Here is a 15163-nt window from a genome sequence, read left to right as displayed (position 1 = left end):
CTGTTAACCGAAAGGTTGGTGGTTCGAGCTCACCCAGGAGCCGTGTTGTGAAGTCTCAAATGTAACGTAAAAAGCCAAGGTTTTTCCACAATAACTGACGAACATTTAATCTTTGGGCTTCCGTGGCGCAATCGTTAGCGCGTTCGGCTGTTAACCGAAAGGTTGGTGGTTCGAGCCCACCCGGGAGCGGTGTTGTGAAATCTCATATGTAACGTAAAAATCCAAAGTTTTTCCACAATACCTGACGAACATTTTATCTTTGGGCTTCCGTTGCGCAATGGTTAACGCCGTCGGCTGTTAACCGAAAGGTTGGTGGTTCGAGCTCACCCAGGAGCCGTGTTGTGAAGTCTCAAATGTAACGTAAAAAGCCAAGGTTTTTCCACAATACCTGACGAACATTTAATCTTTGGGCTTCCGTGGCGCAATGGTTAGCGCGTTCGGCTGTTAACCGAAAGGTTGGTGGTTCGAGCCCACCCAGGAGCCGTGTTGTGAAGTCTCAAATGTAACGTAAAAAGCCAAGGTTTTTCCACAATACCTGACGAACATTTAATCTTTGGGCTTCCGTGGCGCAATGGTTAGCGCGTTCAGCTGTTAACCGAAAGGTTGGTGGTTCAAGCCCACCCGGGAGCGGTGTTGTGAGCTCTCACATGTAACGTAAAAAGCCAAAGTGTTTCCACAATACCCGACGACCATTTAATTTTTGGGCTTCCGTGGCGCAATGGTTAGCGCGTTCGGCTGTTAACCGAAAGGTTGGTGGTTCGAGCCCATCCGTGAGCGGTGTTGTGAGGTCTTAGATGTAACGTAAAATTCAGAGTTTTTTAAAAATAACTGACGAACATTTAATTTTTGGGCTTCCGTGGCGCAATGGTTAGAGCGTTCAGCTGTTATTCAAAAGGTTTGTGGTTCGAGCCCATCCGGGAGCGGTGTTGTGAAATCTCAAACGTAATGTCAAATGCCAACGTTTTTCCACAATACCTGACGAACATTTTATCTTTGGGCTTCCGTTGCGCAATGGTTATCGCCGTCGGCTTTTAACCGAAAGGTTGGTGGTTCGAGCTCACCCAGGAGCCGTGTTGTGAAGTCTCAAATGTAACGTAAAAAGCCAAGGTTTTTCCACAATACCTGACGAACATTTAATCTTTGGGCTTCCGTGGCGCAATGGTTAGCGCGTTCGGCTGTTAACCGAAAGGTTGGTGGTTCGAGCCCACCCGGGAGCGGTGTTGTGAGCTCTCACATGTAACGTAAAAAGCCAAAGTGTTTCCACAATACCCGACGACCATTTAATTTTTGTTCTTCCGTGGCGCAATGGTTAGCGCGTTCGGCTGTTAACCGAAAGGTTGGTGGTTCGAGCCCATCCGTGAGCGGTGTTGTGAGGTCTTAGATGTAACGTAAAATTCAGAGTTTTTTAAAAATAACTGACGAACATTTAATTTTTGGGCTTCCGTGGAGCAATGGTTAGAGCGTTCAGCTGTTATTCAAAAGGTTTGTGGTTCGAGCCCATCCGGGAGCGGTGTTGTGAAGTCTCAGATGTGACGTAAAAAGTCAAAGTTTTTCCACAATACCTGACGAACATTTAATCTTTGGGCTTCCGTGGCGCAATGGTTAGCGCGTTCGGCTGTTAACCGAAAGGTTGGTGGTTCGAGCCCACCCGGGAGCGGTGTTGTGAGATCTCACATGTAACGTAAAAATCCAAAGTTTTTCCACAATACCTGACGAACATTTAATCTTTGGGCTTCCGTTGCGCAATGGTTAACGCCGTCGGCTGTTAACCGAAAGGTTGGTGGTTCGAGCCCATCCGGGAGCGGTGTTGTGAGGTCATAGATGTAACGTAAAATTCAGAGTTTTTAAAAATATCTGACGAACATTTATTTTTTGGGCTTCCGTGGCGCAATGGTTAGAGCGTTCAGCTGTTATTCAAAAGGTTTGTGGTTCGAGCCCATCCGGGAGCGGTGTTGTGAAATCTCAAACGTAATGTCAAATGCCAACGTTTTTCCACAATACCTGACGAACATTTTATCTTTGGGCTTCCGTTGCGCAATGGTTATCGCCGTCGGCTTTTAACCGAAAGGTTGGTGGTTCGAGCTCACCCAGGAGCCGTGTTGTGAAGTCTCAAATGTAACGTAAAAAGCCAAGGTTTTTCCACAATACCTGACGAACATTTAATCTTTGGGATTCCGTGGCGCAATGGTTAGCGCGTTCGGCTATTAACCGAAAGGTTGGTGGTTCGAGCCCACCCAGGAGCCGTGTTGTGAAGTCTCAAATGTAACGTAAAAAGCCAAGGTTTTTCCACAATACCTGACGAACATTTAATCTTTGGGCTTCCGTGGCGCAATGGTTAGCGCGTTCGGCTGTTAACCGAAAGGTTGGTGGTTCGAGCCCACCCGGGAGCGGTGTTGTGAGCTCTCACATGTAACGTAAAAAGCCAAAGTGTTTCCACAATACCCGACGACCATTTAATTTTTGTTCTTCCGTGGCGCAATGGTTAGCGCGTTCGGCTGTTAACCGAAAGGTTGGTGGTTCGAGCCCATCCGGGAGCGGTGTTGTGAGGTCATAGATGTAACGTAAAATTCAGAGTTTTTAAAAATATCTGACGAACATTTATTTTTTGGGCTTCCGTGGCGCAATGGTTAGCGCATTCAGCTGTTATTCAAAAGGTTTGTGGTTCGAGCCCATCCGGGAGCGGTGTTTTGAAGTCTCGGATGTGACGTAAAAAGTCAGAGTTTTTCCACAATACCTGACGACCATTTTATTTCTGAGCTTACTTGGCTCGAAGGTTAGCGCGTTCGGATGTTAACCAAAAGGTTGGTGGTTCGAGCCCACCCGGCTGCCGTCTTGTGAAGTCTCAAATGTAACGTAAAAAGCCAAAGTTTTTCCACAATACCTGACGACCGTTTAATTTTTTAACTTCCGTGGCGCAATGGTTAGCGCGTTCGGCTGTTAACCGAAAGGTTGGTGGTTCGAGCCCACCCGGGAGCGGTGTTGTGAGATCTCAAACGTAATGTCAAATGCCAAAGTTTTTCCACAATACCTGACGAACATTTAATCTTTGGGCTTCCGTGGCGCAATGGTTAGCGCGTTCGGCTGTTAACCGAAAGGTTGGTGGTTCGAGCCCATCCGTGAGCGGTGTTGTGAGGTCTTAGATGTAACGTAAAATTCAGAGTTTTTTAAAAATAACTGACGAACATTTAATTTTTGGGCTTCCGTGGCGCAATGGTTAGAGCGTTCAGCTGTTATTCAAAAGGTTTGTGGTTCGAGCCCATCCGGGAGCGGTGTTGTGAAGTCTCAGATGTGACGTAAAAAGTCAAAGTTTTTCCACAATACCTGACGAACATTTAATCTTTGGGCTTCCGTTGCGCAATGGTTAACCGAAAGGTTGGTGGTTCGAGCCCATCCGGGAGCGGTGTTGTGAGGTCATAGATGTAACGTAAAATTCAGAGTTTTTAAAAATATCTGACGAACATTTAATTTTTGGGCTTCCGTGGCGCAATGGTTAGCGCATTCAGCTGTTATTCAAAAGGTTTGTGGTTCGAGCCCATCCGGGAGCGGTGTTTTGAAGTCTCGAATGTGACGTAAAAAGTCAGAGTTTTTCCACAATACCTGACGACCATTTTATTTCTGAGCTTACTTGGCTCGAAGGTTAGCGCGTTCGGATGTTAACCAAAAGGCTGGTGGTTCGAGCCCACCCGGCTGCCGTCTTGTGAAGTCTCAAATGTAACGTAAAAAGCCAAAGTTTTTCCACAATACCTGACGACCGTTTAATTTTTTAACTTCCGTGGCGCAATGGTTAGCGCGTTCGGCTGTTCACCGAAAGGTTGGTGGTTCGAGCCCACCCGGGAGCGGTGTTGTGAGATCTCAAACGTAATGTCAAATGCCAAAGTTTTCCACAATACCTGACGAACATTTAATCTTTGGGCTTCCGTGGCGCAATGGTTAGCGCGTTCGGCTGTTAACTGAAAGGTTGGTGGTTCGAGACCATCCGGGAGCGGTGTTGTGAGGTCTCAGATGTGACGTAAAAAGTCAAAGTTTTTCCACAATACCTGACGACCATTTAATTTTTGAGCTTCCGTGGCGCAATGGTTAGCGCGTTCGGCTGTTAACCGAAAGGTTGGTGGTTCGAGCCCATCCGGGAGCGGTGTTTTGAGGTCTCAGATGTGACGTAAAAAGTCAAAGTTTTTCCACAATACCTGACGAACATTTAATTTTTGGGCTTCCGTGGCGCAATGGTTAGCGCGTTCGGCTGTTAACCGAAAGGTTGGTGGTTCGAGCCCACCCGGGAGCGGTGTTGTGAGATCTCACATGTAACGTAAAAATCCAAAGTTTTTCCACAATACCTGACGAACATTTAATCTTTGGGCTTCCGTTGCGCAATGGTTAACGCCATCGGCTGTTAACCGAAAGGTTGGTGGTTCGAGCCCATCCGGGAGCGGTGTTGTGAGGTCATAGATGTAACGTAAAATTCAGAGTTTTTTAAAAATATCTGACGAACATTTAATTTTTGGGCTTCCGTGGCGCAATGGTTAGCGCATTCAGCTGTTATTCAAAAGGTTTGTGGTTCGAGCCCATCCGGGAGCGGTGTTTTGAAGTCTCGGATGTGACGTAAAAAGTCAGAGTTTTTCCACAATACCTGACGACCATTTCATTTCTGAGCTTCCTTGGCTCGAAGGTTAGCGCGTTCGGATGTTAACCAAAAGGTTGGTGGTTCGAGCCCACCCGGCTGCCGTGTTGTGAAGTCTCAAATGTAACGTAAAAAGCCAAAGTTTTTCCACAATACCTGACGACCGTTTAATTTTTGAGCTTCCGTGGCGCAATGGTTAGCGCGTTCGGCTGTTAACCGAAAGGTTGGTGGTTCGAGCCCACCCGGGAGCGGTGTTGTGAGATCTCAAACGTAATGTCAAATGCCAAAGTTTTTCCACAATACCTGACGAACATTTAATCTTTGGGCTTCCGTGGCGCAATGGTTAGCGCGTTCGGCTGTTAACCAAAAGGTTGGTGGTTCGAGCCCACCCGGGAGCGGTGTTGTGAGATCTCAAACGTAATGTCAAATGCCAAAGTTTTTCCACAATACCTGACGAACATTTTATCTTTGGGCTTCCGTTGCGCAATGGTTAACGCCGTCGGCTGTTAACCGAAAGGTTGGTGGTTCGAGCCCATCCGGGAGCGGTGTTGTGAGGTCTTAGATGTAACGTAAAATTCAGAGTTTTTTAAAAATACCTGACGAACATTTAATCTTTGGGCTTCTGTGGCGCAATGGTTAGCGCGTTCGGCTGTTAACCAAAAGGTTGGTGGCTCGAGCCCACCCGGGAGCGGTGTTGTGAGCTCTCACATGTAACGTAAAAAGCCAAAGTGTTTCCACAATACCCGACGACCATTTAATTTTTGGGCTTCCGTGGCGCAATGGTTAGCGCGTTCAGCTGTTATTCAAAAGGTTTGTGGTTCGAGCCCATCCGGGAGCGGTGTTTTGAAGTCTCGGATGTGACGTAAAAATCAGAGTTTTTCCACAATACCTGACGACCATTTCATTTCTGAGCTTCCTTGGCTCGAAGGTTAGCGCGTTCGGATGTTAACCAAAAGGTTGGTGGTTCGAGCCCACCCGGCTGCCGTGTTGTGAAGTCTCAAATGTATCGTAAAAAGCCAAAGTTTTTCCACAATACCTGACGAACATTTAATCTTTGGGCTTCCGTGGCGCAATGGTTAGCGCGTTCGGCTGTTAACCGAAAGGTTGGTGGTTCGAGCCCACCCGGGTGCGGTGTTGTGAGATCTCAAACGTAATGTCAAATGCCAAAGTTTTTCCACAATACCTGACGAACATTTAATCTTTGGGCTTCCGTGGCGCAATGGTTAGCGCGTTCGGCTGTTAACTGAAAGGTTGGTGGTTCGAGACCATCCGGGAGCGGTATTGTGAGGTCTCAGATGTGACGTAAAAAGTCAAAGTTTTTCCACAATACCTGACGACCATTTAATTTTTGAGCATCCGTGGCGCAATGGTTAGCGCGTTCGGCTGTTAACCGAAAGGTTGGTGGTTCGAGCCCATCCGGGAGCGGTGTTTTGAGGTCTCAGATGTGACGTAAAAAGTCAAAGTTTTTCCACAATACCTGACGAACATTTAATTTTTGGGCTTCCGTGGCGCAATGGTTAGCGCGTTCGGCTGTTAACCGAAAGGTTGGTGGTTCGAGCCCACCCGGGAGCGGTGTTGTGAGATCTCACATGTAACGTAAAAATCCAAAGTTTTTCCACAATACCTGACGAACATTTAATCTTTGGGCTTCCGTTGCGCAATGGTTAACGCCGTCGGCTGTTAACCGAAAGGTTGGTGGTTCGAGCCCATCCGGGAGCGGTGTTGTGAGGTCATAGATGTAACGTAAAATTCAGAGTTTTTAAAAATATCTGACGAACATTTAATTTTTGGGCTTCCGTGGCGCAATGGTTAGCGCATTCAGCTGTTATTCAAAAGGTTTGTGGTTCGAGCCCATCCGGGAGCGGTGTTTTGAAGTCTCGGATGTGACGTAAAAAGTCAGAGTTTTTCCACAATACCTGACGACCATTTCATTTCTGAGCTTCCTTGGCTCGAAGGTTAGCGCGTTCGGATGTTAACCAAAAGGTTGGTGGTTCGAGCCCACCCGGCTGCCGTGTTGTGAAGTCTCAAATGTATCGTAAAAAGCCCAAGTTTTTCCACAATACCTGACGACCGTTTAATTTTTGAGCTTCCGTGGCGCAATGGTTAGCGCGTTCGGCTGTTAACCGAAAGGTTGGTGGTTCGAGCCCACCCGGGTGCGGTGTTGTGAGATCTCAAACGTAATGTCAAATGCCAAAGTTTTTCCACAATACCTGAGGAACATTTAATCTTTGGGCTTCCGTTGCGCAATGGTTAACGCCGTCGGCTGTTAACCGAAAGGTTGGTGGTTCGAGCCCATCCGGGAGCGGTGTTGTGAGGTCTTAGATGTAACGTAAAATTCAGAGTTTTTTAAAAATATCTGACGAACATTTAATTTTTGGTCTTCCGTGGCGCAATGGTTAGAGCGTTCTGCTGTTATTCAAAAGGTTTGTGGTTCGAGCCCATCCGGGAGCGGTGTTGTGAAGTCTCAGATGTGACGTAAAAAGTCAAAGTTTTTCCACAATACCTGACGACCGTTTAATCTTTGGGCTTCCGTGGCGCAATGGTTAGCGCGTTCGGCTGTTAACCGAAAGGTTGGTGGTTCGAGCCCATCCGGGAGCGGTGTTGTGAGGTCATAGATGTAACGTAAAATTCAGAGTTTTTAAAAATATCTGACGAACATTTAATTTTTGGGCTTCCGTGGCGCAATGGTTAGCGCATTCAGCTGTTATTCAAAAGGTTTGTGGTTCGAGCCCATCCGGGAGCGGTGTTTTGAAGTCTCGGATGTGACGTAAAAAGTCAGAGTTTTTCCACAATACCTGACGACCATTTCATTTCTGAGCTTCCTTGGCTCGAAGGTTAGCGCGTTCGGATGTTAACCAAAAGGTTGGTGGTTCGAGCCCACCCGGCTGCCGTGTTGTGAAGTCTCAAATGTAACGTAAAAAGCCAAAGTTTTTCCACAATACCTGACGTCCGTTTAATTTTTGAGCTTCCGTGGCGCAATGGTTAGCGCGTTCGGCTGTTAACCGAAAGGTTGGTGGTTCGAGCCCACCCGGGAGCGGTGTTGTGAGATCTCAAACGTAATGTCAAATGCGAAAGTTTTTCCACAATACCTGACGAACATTTAATCTTTGGGCTTCCGTGGCGCAATGGTTAGCGCGTTCGGCTGTTAACTGAAAGGTTGGTGGTTCGAGACCATCCGGGAGCGGTGTTGTGTGGTCTCAGATGTGACGTAAAAAGTCAAAGTTTTTCCACAATACCTGACGAACATTTAATTTTTGGGCTTCCGTGGCGCAATGGTTAGCGCGTTCGGCTGTTAACCGAAAGGTTGGTGGTTCGAGCCCACCCGGGAGCGGTGTTGTGAAATCTCACATGTAACGTAAAAATCCAAAGTTTTTCCACAATACCTGACGAACAATTTATCTTTGGGCTTCCGTTGCGCAATGGTTAACGCCGTCGGCTGTTAACCGAAAGGTTGGTGGTTCGAGCCCATCCGGGAGCGGTTTTTGTGAGGTCTTAGATGTAACGTAAAATTCAGAGTTTTTTAAAAATAACTGACGAACATTTAATTTTTGGGCTTCCGTGGCGCAATGGTTAGCGCGTTCGGCTGTTAACCGAAAGGTTGGTGGTTCGAGCCCATCCGGGAGCGGTGTTGTGAGGTCTTAGATGTAACGTAAAATTCAGAGTTTTTTAAAAATACCTGACGAACATTTAATCTTTGGGCTTCTGTGGCGCAATGGTTAGCGCGTTCGGCTGTTAACAGAAAGGTTTGTGGTTCGAGCCCACCCGGGAGCGGTGTTGTGAGCTCTCACATGTAACGTAAAAAGCCAAAGTGTTTCCACAATACCCGACGACCATTTAATTTTTGGGCTTCCGTGGCGCAATGGTTAGCGCGTTCGGCTGTTAACCGAAAGGTTGGTGCTTCGAGCCCATCCGTGAGCGGTGTTGTGAGGTCTGAGATGTGACGTAAAAAGTCAAAGTTTTTCCACAATACCTGACGAACATTTAATCTTTGGGCTTCCGTTGCGCAATGGTTAACGCCGTCGGCTGTTAACCGAAAGGTTGGTGGTTCGAGCCCACCCAAGAGCGGTGTTGTGAAATCTCACATGTAACGTAAAAATCCAAAGTTTTTCCATAATACCTGACGAACATTTAATCGTTAGGCTTCCGTGGCGCAATGGTTAGCGCGTTCGGCTGTTAACCGAAAGGTTGGTGGTTCGAGCCCACCCGGGAGCGGTGTTGTGAAATCTCACAGGTAACGTAAAACTCAGAGTTTTTTAAAAATACCTGACGAACATTTAATCTTTGGGCTTCTGTGGCGCAATGGTTAGCGCGTTCGGCTGTTAACAGAAAGGTTGGTGGTTCGAGCCCACCCGGAAGCGGTGTTGTGAGCTCTCACATGTAACGTAAAATGCCAAAGTGTTTCCACAATACCCGACGACCATTTAATTTTTGGGCTTCCGTGGCGCAATGGTTAGCGCGTTCGGCTGTTAACCGAAAGGTTAGTGGTTCGAGCCCGTCCGTGAGCGGTGTTGTGAGGTCTCAGATGTGACGTAAAAAGTCAAAGTTTTTCCACAATACCTGACGAACATTTAATCTTTGGGCTTCCGTTGCGCAATGGTTAACGCCGTCGGCTGTTAACCGAGAGGTTGGTGGTTCGAACCCACCCAAGAGCGGTGTTGTGAAATCTCACATGTAACGTAAAAACCCAAAGTTTTTCCACAATACCTGACGAACATTTAATCGTTGGGCTTCCGTGGCGCAATGGTTAGCGCGTTCGGCTGTTAACCGAAAGGTTGGTGGTTCGAGCCCACCCGGGAGCGGTGTTGTGAAATCTCACAGGTAACGTAAAACTCCAAAGTTTTTCCACAATACCTGACGAACATTTAATCTTTGGGCTTCCGTTGCGCAATGGTTAACGCCGTCGGCTGTTAACCGAAAGGTTGGTGGTTCGTGCCCATCCGGGAGCTGTGTTGTGAGGTCTTAGATGTAACGTAAAATTCACAGTTTTTTAAAAATAACTGACGAACATTTAATTTTTGGGCTTCCGTGGCGCAATGGTTAGAGCGTTCAGCTGTTATTCAAAAGGTTTGTGGTTCGAGCCCATCCGGGAGCGGTGTTGTGAAGTCTCAGATGTGACGTAAAAAGTCAAAGTTTTTCCACAATACCTGACGAACATTTAATTTTTGGGCTTCCGTGGCGCAATGGTTAGCGCGTTCGGCTGTTAACCGAAAGGTTGGTGGTTCGAGCCCACCCGGGAGCGGTGTTGTGAAATCTCACATGTAACGTAAAAATCCAAAGTTTTTCCACAATACCTGACGAACATTTTATCTTTGGGCTTCCGTTGCGCAATGGTTAACGCCGTCGGCTGTTAACCGAAAGGTTGGTGGTTCGAGCCCATCCGGGAGCGGTTTTTGTGAGGTCTTAGATGTAACGTAAAATTCAGAGTTTTTTAAAAATAACTGACGAACATTTAATTTTTGGGCTTCCGTGGCGCAATGGTTAGCGCGTTCGGCTGTTAACCGAAAGGTTGGTGCTTCGAGCCCATCCGTGAGCGGTGTTGTGAGGTCTGAGATGTGACGTAAAAAGTCAAAGTTTTTCCACAATACCTGACGAACATTTAATCTTTGGGCTTCCGTTGCGCAATGGTTAACGCCGTCGGCTGTTAACCGAAAGGTTGGTGGTTCGAGCCCACCCAAGAGCGGTGTTGTGAAATCTCACATGTAACGTAAAAATCCAAAGTTTTTCCATAATACCTGACGAACATTTAATCGTTAGGCTTCCGTGGCGCAATGGTTAGCGCGTTCGGCTGTTAACCGAAAGGTTGGTGGTTCGAGCCCACCCGGGAGCGGTGTTGTGAAATCTCACAGGTAACGTAAAACTCAGAGTTTTTTAAAAATACCTGACGAACATTTAATCTTTGGGCTTCTGTGGCGCAATGGTTAGCGCGTTCGGCTGTTAACAGAAAGGTTGGTGGTTCGAGCCCACCCGGAAGCGGTGTTGTGAGCTCTCACATGTAACGTAAAATGCCAAAGTGTTTCCACAATACCCGACTATTTAATTTTTGGGCTTCCGTGGCGCAATGGTTAGCGCGTTCGGCTGTTAACCGAAAGGTTAGTGGTTCGAGCCCGTCCGTGAGCGGTGTTGTGAGGTCTCAGATGTGACGTAAAAAGTCAAAGTTTTTCCACAATACCTGACGAACATTTAATCTTTGGGCTTCCGTTGCGCAATGGTTAACGCCGTCGGCTGTTAACCGAGAGGTTGGTGGTTCGAACCCACCCAAGAGCGGTGTTGTGAAATCTCACATGTAACGTAAAAACCCAAAGTTTTTCCACAATACCTGACGAACATTTAATCGTTGGGCTTCCGTGGCGCAATGGTTAGCGCGTTCGGCTGTTAACCGAAAGGTTGGTGGTTCGAGCCCACCCGGGAGCGGTGTTGTGAAATCTCACAGGTAACGTAAAACTCCAAAGTTTTTCCACAATACCTGACGAACATTTAATCTTTGGGCTTCCGTTGCGCAATGGTTAACGCCGTCGGCTGTTAACCGAAAGGTTGGTGGTTCGTGCCCATCCGGGAGCTGTGTTGTGAGGTCTTAGATGTAACGTAAAATTCACAGTTTTTTAAAAATAACTGACGAACATTTAATTTTTGGGCTTCCGTGGCGCAATGGTTAGAGCGTTCAGCTGTTATTCAAAAGGTTTGTGGTTCGAGCCCATCCGGGAGCGGTGTTGTGAAGTCTCAGATGTGACGTAAAAAGTCAAAGTTTTTCCACAATACCTGACGAACATTTAATTTTTGGGCTTCCGTGGCGCAATGGTTAGCGCGTTCGGCTGTTAACCGAAAGGTTGGTGGTTCGAGCCCACCCGGGAGCGGTGTTGTGAAATCTCACATGTAACGTAAAAATCCAAAGTTTTTCCACAATACCTGACGAACATTTTATCTTTGGGCTTCCGTTGCGCAATGGTTAACGCCGTCGGCTGTTAACCGAAAGGTTGGTGGTTCGAGCCCATCCGGGAGCGGTTTTTGTGAGGTCTTAGATGTAACGTAAAATTCAGAGTTTTTTAAAAATAACTGACGAACATTTAATTTTTGGGCTTCCGTGGCGCAATGGTTAGCGCGTTCGGCTGTTAACCGAAAGGTTGGTGGTTCGAGCCCATCCGGGAGCGGTGTTGTGAGGTCTTAGATGTAACGTAAAATTCAGAGTTTTTTAAAAATACCTGACGAACATTTAATCTTTGGGCTTCTGTGGCGCAATGGTTAGCGCGTTCGGCTGTTAACAGAAAGGTTTGTGGTTCGAGCCCACCCGGGAGCGGTGTTGTGAGCTCTCACATGTAACGTAAAAAGCCAAAGTGTTTCCACAATACCCGACGACCATTTAATTTTTGGGCTTCCGTGGCGCAATGGTTAGCGCGTTCGGCTGTTAACCGAAAGGTTGGTGCTTCGAGCCCATCCGTGAGCGGTGTTGTGAGGTCTGAGATGTGACGTAAAAAGTCAAAGTTTTTCCACAATACCTGACGAACATTTAATCTTTGGGCTTCCGTTGCGCAATGGTTAACGCCGTCGGCTGTTAACCGAAAGGTTGGTGGTTCGAGCCCACCCAAGAGCGGTGTTGTGAAATCTCACATGTAACGTAAAAATCCAAAGTTTTTCCATAATACCTGACGAACATTTAATCGTTAGGCTTCCGTGGCGCAATGGTTAGCGCGTTCGGCTGTTAACCGAAAGGTTGGTGGTTCGAGCCCACCCGGGAGCGGTGTTGTGAAATCTCACAGGTAACGTAAAACTCAGAGTTTTTTAAAAATACCTGACGAACATTTAATCTTTGGGCTTCTGTGGCGCAATGGTTAGCGCGTTCGGCTGTTAACAGAAAGGTTGGTGGTTCGAGCCCACCCGGAAGCGGTGTTGTGAGCTCTCACATGTAACGTAAAATGCCAAAGTGTTTCCACAATACCCGACGACCATTTAATTTTTGGGCTTCCGTGGCGCAATGGTTAGCGCGTTCGGCTGTTAACCGAAAGGTTAGTGGTTCGAGCCCGTCCGTGAGCGGTGTTGTGAGGTCTCAGATGTGACGTAAAAAGTCAAAGTTTTTCCACAATACCTGACGAACATTTAATCTTTGGGCTTCCGTTGCGCAATGGTTAACGCCGTCGGCTGTTAACCGAGAGGTTGGTGGTTCGAACCCACCCAAGAGCGGTGTTGTGAAATCTCACATGTAACGTAAAAACCCAAAGTTTTTCCACAATACCTGACGAACATTTAATCGTTGGGCTTCCGTGGCGCAATGGTTAGCGCGTTCGGCTGTTAACCGAAAGGTTGGTGGTTCGAGCCCACCCGGGAGCGGTGTTGTGAAATCTCACAGGTAACGTAAAACTCCAAAGTTTTTCCACAATACCTGACGAACATTTAATCTTTGGGCTTCCGTTGCGCAATGGTTAACGCCGTCGGCTGTTAACCGAAAGGTTGGTGGTTCGTGCCCATCCGGGAGCTGTGTTGTGAGGTCTTAGATGTAACGTAAAATTCACAGTTTTTTAAAAATAACTGACGAACATTTAATTTTTGGGCTTCCGTGGCGCAATGGTTAGAGCGTTCAGCTGTTATTCAAAAGGTTTGTGGTTCGAGCCCATCCGGGAGCGGTGTTGTGAAGTCTCAGATGTGACGAAAATAGTCAAAGTTTTTCCACAATACCTGACGACCATTTAATCTTTGGGCTTCCGTGGCGCAATGGTTAGCGCGTTCGGCTGTTAACCGAAAGGTTGGTGTTTCGAGCCCATCCGGGAGCGGTGTTGTGAGGTCTTAGATGTAACGTAAAATTCAGAGTTTTTTAAAGATATCTGACGAACATTTAATCTTTGGGCTTCCGTTGCGCAATGGTTAACGCCGTCGGCTGTTAACCGAAAGGTTGGTGGTTCGTGCCCATCCGGGAGCTGTGTTGTGAGGTCTTAGATGTAACGTAAAATTCACAGTTTTTTAAAAATAACTGACGAACATTTAATTTTTGGGCTTCCGTGGCGCAATGGTTAGCGCGTTCTGCTGTTATTGAAAAGGTTTGTGGTTCGAGCCCATCCGGGAGCGGTGTTGTGAAGTCTCAGATGTGACGTAAAAAGTCAAAGTTTTTCCACAATACCTGACGACCATTTAATCTTTGGGCTTCCGTGGCGCAATGGTTAGCGCGTTCGGCTGTTAACCGAAAGGTTGGTGGTTCGAGCCCACCCGGGAGCGGTGTTGTGAAATCTCACATGTAACGTAAAAATCCAAAGTTTTTCCACAATACCTGACGAACATTTAATCTTTGGGCTTCCGTTGCGCAATGGTTAACGCCGTCGGCTGTTAACCGAAAGGTTGGTGGTTCGAGCCCATCCGGGAGCGGTGTTGTGAGGTCTTAGATGTAACGTAAAATTCAGAGTTTTTTAAAAATAACTGACGAACATTTAATTTTTGGGCTTCCGTGGCGCAATGGTTAGCGCGTTCGGCTGTTAACCGAAAGGTTGGTGGTTCGAGCCCATCCGGGAGCGGTGTTGTGAAGTCTCAAATGTAACGTAAAAATCCAAAGTTTTTCCACAATACCTGACGAACATTTAATCTTTGGGCTTTCGTTGCGCAATGGTTAACGCCGTCGGCTGTTAACCGAAAGGTTGGTGTTTCGAGCCCATCCGGGAGCGGTGTTGTGAGGTCTTAGATGTAACGTAAAATTCAGAGTTTTTTAAAAATATCTGACGAACATTTAATTTTTGGGCTTCCGTGGCGCAATGGTTAGCGCGTTCAGCTGTTATTCAAAAGGTTTGTGGTTCGAGCCCATCCGGGAGCGGTGTTTTGAAGTCTCTGATGTGACGTAAAAAGTCAGAGTTTTTCCACAATACCTGACGACCATTGCATTTCTGAGCTTCCTTGGCTCGAAGGTTAGCGCGTTCGGATGTTAACCAAAAGGTTGGTGGTTCGAGCCCACCCGGCTGCCGTGTTGTGAAGTCTCAAATGTAACGTAAAAAGCCAAAGTTTTTCCACAATACCTGACGACCGTTTAATTTTTGAGCTTCCGTGGCGCAATGGTTAGCGCGTTCGGCTGTTAACCGAAAGGTTGGTGGTTCGAGCCCACCCGGGAGCGGTGTTGTGAAATCTCACATGTAACGTAAAAATCCAAAGTTTTTCCACAATACCTGACGAACATTTAATCTTTGGGCTTCCGTTGCGCAATGGTTAACGCCGTCGGCTGTTAACCGAAAGGTTGGTGGTTCGAGCCCATCCGGGAGCGGTGTTGTGAGGTCTTAGATGTAACGTAAAATTCAGAATTTTTTAAAAATATCTGACGAACATTTAATTTTTGGGCTTCCGTGGCGCAATGGTTAGCGCGTTCAGCTGTTATTCAAAAGGTTTGTGGTTCGAGCCTATCCGGGAGCGGTGTTTTTGAAGTCTCTGATGTGACGTAAAAAGTCAGAGTTTTTCCACAATACCTGACGACCATTTCATTTCTGAGCTTCCTTGGCTCGAAGGTTAGCGCGTTCGGATGTTAACCAAAAGGTTGGTGGTTCGAGCCCACCCGGCTGCCGTGTTGTGAAGTCTCAAATGTAACGTAAA

At 47.1% G+C, this 15163-nt stretch overlaps 19 non-coding genes across 19 annotated transcripts; all 19 read left to right on the top strand.

Moving 5' to 3' along the window:
• Window positions 1-1144: 1144 nt before the first annotated feature.
• Window positions 1145-1217, top strand: TRNAN-GUU (transfer RNA asparagine (anticodon GUU)). Its single transcript has one exon. It is a non-coding gene; the product is annotated as a tRNA-Asn (tRNA).
• Window positions 1218-1584: 367 nt separating this feature from the next.
• TRNAN-GUU (transfer RNA asparagine (anticodon GUU)) lies at window positions 1585-1657 on the top strand. Its single transcript has one exon. It is a non-coding gene; the product is annotated as a tRNA-Asn (tRNA).
• A 512-nt stretch (window positions 1658-2169) lies between these two features.
• On the top strand, window positions 2170-2244 carry TRNAN-AUU (transfer RNA asparagine (anticodon AUU)). The gene has a single exon. It is a non-coding gene; the product is annotated as a tRNA-Asn (tRNA).
• A 73-nt stretch (window positions 2245-2317) lies between these two features.
• Window positions 2318-2390, top strand: TRNAN-GUU (transfer RNA asparagine (anticodon GUU)). The gene has a single exon. It is a non-coding gene; the product is annotated as a tRNA-Asn (tRNA).
• Window positions 2391-4206: 1816 nt separating this feature from the next.
• On the top strand, window positions 4207-4279 carry TRNAN-GUU (transfer RNA asparagine (anticodon GUU)). The gene has a single exon. It is a non-coding gene; the product is annotated as a tRNA-Asn (tRNA).
• A 514-nt stretch (window positions 4280-4793) lies between these two features.
• Window positions 4794-4866, top strand: TRNAN-GUU (transfer RNA asparagine (anticodon GUU)). The gene has a single exon. It is a non-coding gene; the product is annotated as a tRNA-Asn (tRNA).
• A 1248-nt stretch (window positions 4867-6114) lies between these two features.
• Window positions 6115-6187, top strand: TRNAN-GUU (transfer RNA asparagine (anticodon GUU)). The gene has a single exon. It is a non-coding gene; the product is annotated as a tRNA-Asn (tRNA).
• Window positions 6188-7579: 1392 nt separating this feature from the next.
• Window positions 7580-7652, top strand: TRNAN-GUU (transfer RNA asparagine (anticodon GUU)). The gene has a single exon. It is a non-coding gene; the product is annotated as a tRNA-Asn (tRNA).
• Window positions 7653-7873: 221 nt separating this feature from the next.
• Window positions 7874-7946, top strand: TRNAN-GUU (transfer RNA asparagine (anticodon GUU)). The gene has a single exon. It is a non-coding gene; the product is annotated as a tRNA-Asn (tRNA).
• Window positions 7947-8754: 808 nt separating this feature from the next.
• Window positions 8755-8827, top strand: TRNAN-GUU (transfer RNA asparagine (anticodon GUU)). Its single transcript has one exon. It is a non-coding gene; the product is annotated as a tRNA-Asn (tRNA).
• A 514-nt stretch (window positions 8828-9341) lies between these two features.
• On the top strand, window positions 9342-9414 carry TRNAN-GUU (transfer RNA asparagine (anticodon GUU)). Its single transcript has one exon. It is a non-coding gene; the product is annotated as a tRNA-Asn (tRNA).
• A 367-nt stretch (window positions 9415-9781) lies between these two features.
• On the top strand, window positions 9782-9854 carry TRNAN-GUU (transfer RNA asparagine (anticodon GUU)). The gene has a single exon. It is a non-coding gene; the product is annotated as a tRNA-Asn (tRNA).
• Window positions 9855-10369: 515 nt separating this feature from the next.
• Window positions 10370-10442, top strand: TRNAN-GUU (transfer RNA asparagine (anticodon GUU)). Its single transcript has one exon. It is a non-coding gene; the product is annotated as a tRNA-Asn (tRNA).
• Window positions 10443-10953: 511 nt separating this feature from the next.
• TRNAN-GUU (transfer RNA asparagine (anticodon GUU)) lies at window positions 10954-11026 on the top strand. Its single transcript has one exon. It is a non-coding gene; the product is annotated as a tRNA-Asn (tRNA).
• Window positions 11027-11393: 367 nt separating this feature from the next.
• Window positions 11394-11466, top strand: TRNAN-GUU (transfer RNA asparagine (anticodon GUU)). The gene has a single exon. It is a non-coding gene; the product is annotated as a tRNA-Asn (tRNA).
• An 808-nt stretch (window positions 11467-12274) lies between these two features.
• On the top strand, window positions 12275-12347 carry TRNAN-GUU (transfer RNA asparagine (anticodon GUU)). Its single transcript has one exon. It is a non-coding gene; the product is annotated as a tRNA-Asn (tRNA).
• A 514-nt stretch (window positions 12348-12861) lies between these two features.
• Window positions 12862-12934, top strand: TRNAN-GUU (transfer RNA asparagine (anticodon GUU)). Its single transcript has one exon. It is a non-coding gene; the product is annotated as a tRNA-Asn (tRNA).
• An 806-nt stretch (window positions 12935-13740) lies between these two features.
• TRNAN-GUU (transfer RNA asparagine (anticodon GUU)) lies at window positions 13741-13813 on the top strand. Its single transcript has one exon. It is a non-coding gene; the product is annotated as a tRNA-Asn (tRNA).
• An 807-nt stretch (window positions 13814-14620) lies between these two features.
• On the top strand, window positions 14621-14693 carry TRNAN-GUU (transfer RNA asparagine (anticodon GUU)). The gene has a single exon. It is a non-coding gene; the product is annotated as a tRNA-Asn (tRNA).
• Window positions 14694-15163: the final 470 nt, after the last annotated feature.

The sequence above is a fragment of the Phalangium opilio genome, unplaced genomic scaffold (assembly GCF_054372755.1).
Source record: "Phalangium opilio isolate 3A_F unplaced genomic scaffold, DU_Popi_V2 ptg000352l_1, whole genome shotgun sequence".
NCBI lineage: Eukaryota > Metazoa > Arthropoda > Arachnida > Opiliones > Phalangiidae > Phalangium > Phalangium opilio.
The sequence above is the reverse complement of the archived record's forward strand: the minus strand, read 5'-3'. Positions and strand labels throughout refer to the sequence as shown.